Genomic DNA, 2,225 nt, shown 5'->3' on the forward strand with positions numbered 1-2,225 from the left:
CGAGGATACATAAGAGAATATAACCCAGGTTTCGAGTGGGTACAAGTAATAAATAAAATAAAGGCTGCACCTGGGATGATCAATTTTACAATTCTAAAGTTGTTAGTCTTTTCACCCACATATTCATATGAAGTGTAGACCCGTGGAAGTATTTGTAGAAAAGTATGTTAGCCTTTGCTTGGTATTTATCTACATCACAGTCACTCTACTAGGAGAGTGACTGTGTCTACATGAAAGTAATGGTTACCAGTGGTGGAGATTGATTGATTGATTGTTGATTGTGTATTGTTCTGTATTAAATGGGTGAGTTATTGAATGCTACATCTGGGTTTAGCAAAGCATTCTGGTAGTTTTACATAACTTTAGCTCTCACCTTTTAGACTTTTATTTGTTATGACATTTTCAATGAAGTAAGAGTTTAAAGTTTTTTCTGCATATGTTATTTGCATTCTATGAATGTTGTGAATGGGTGTATGAATATTATTGTCTATTTTCGAGATTTATATAGCAATTATGCATGTCAATCATCAAATCAAGGTCGCTGATTGGTTGAAATCGATCACATGCAAATGGTTTTATAACATGAGGTAGTTTCTCGTTCTCTGGACTGATGACTGGTTAGGACATGCGGGGAGTGTTGGGACACAGGGAAAATGAAAAGTATACATTTGTTAAAACTGTAAATTATTGGGTGTAGAATTAACAGCGTGTGGAGCCATCAGGTGTGACAGGTTGCAGATCTGAAGTGAAATTTGTACGTTATTCAAACTATAACCTTGTTGTACATTTTATTATGTGTTGCGTACGAACAGCGTTTGTGAAATCGTGGAGGTAGCTCCATGGTGAAAGAAGTAAACAGGAAACGAAACTGGTCTTCCCGAAACATGATTTGCATACTACTGTTAAGCTCCAGCAATCGATCAACATTAATTAAGCAAGATTTATGCAAATTAAACAGTTAAAGTAAGATTATGGCACATGCGTTTGTTTTTAATAATTTAAACCTAGTTTATAAGGTGTTCTACTCACAATAGAATTTTGAAATTTTAACTCAAGAACAAGGACGCCACCTTAAAGTGGTGCCTCAATATGTGACTTCAGTTATTTTGTTGTATACACATATTTGTTGTATGCCGACTTTCATCACTGAGTTTGAATGTAATAGACCTGCACTAAGAAAAGTTCTGCAGAGAAATTTTTGCCACAATTTTCAGTGTCTGTGAAAAAATACTCAAAAGGAGATATTTAGAAATTAATATATAGAAAAAGTACGTAACATATATGATTTATTTCACCAATAATAACAATTCTAGTAATCTACGGTGTCCAAGAGATACCAACCAGCACTGTCACAGCAAGTGATCTACAATGATCAAATTATCGCCTGAAAAACATGATAATTTTTTTTGCTATCTATACCTCGGGGGGGGGGGGGGCAAGCACATGTTCGCGAATTTTCTCAAAATTTTCTGGCTTAACTTCAGCACTTGAAATTCAAGAAACATAAATAAAATACCACAGGATCCCTATAACACAAGAAAACAAGCTCCCGGACGAGCCCCCATATGTCACAGAACGCTATAACAAAACCAGCACGACAGATCACTCACCATCAGTCCTCGCTAGCTACTCCGCCATCTTAGCCACCGCCTGAGTGTTTTCCTCCTGCCACAGAGGGCGCACCTCGTAAAACCACTTATGCAAATTAATGTAAGAATAAATAATAAGAATTCATGACATATATTAATAATAAATATTAATAATAAATAATAATAATAATAATGTCTTGGTGTGAACCACAGAGGTAGTTCATCCGAACTAATCTAGTCTGTGGCCCAATCCTAACCAATATATATTTCTATGCAGGATATATATATATATATGTATATATACGTACACATACATACATACATACATACATACATACACATACAAACAAACAAATAAATAAAAAAACAAAATCTCCAGAAATAAATAAGTAAAATAATAATAATTAAAAAAAAATGGAGCTGTTAATGCGCTACTCTGCACATCATATTATTAGTGGAACAATCGTGGGCAAGTACAAATAAAGTTTAGCTGCAAATAATACTTGTATCATACATATGATAAAGCTAGTATTTAAATATTAAAGTACGGTGTTCAGTATATGTTGTTTTAGGGAACTTTTGAAAGTTATTCTATTAGTAATTTGTTTGATTGGCTCAGGTAGAGAATTCCAATGT

This window comes from Saccoglossus kowalevskii, chromosome 14 (assembly GCF_978046115.1).
Source record: "Saccoglossus kowalevskii chromosome 14, keSacKowa6.1, whole genome shotgun sequence".
Classification (NCBI taxonomy): Eukaryota; Metazoa; Hemichordata; class Enteropneusta; family Harrimaniidae; genus Saccoglossus; species Saccoglossus kowalevskii.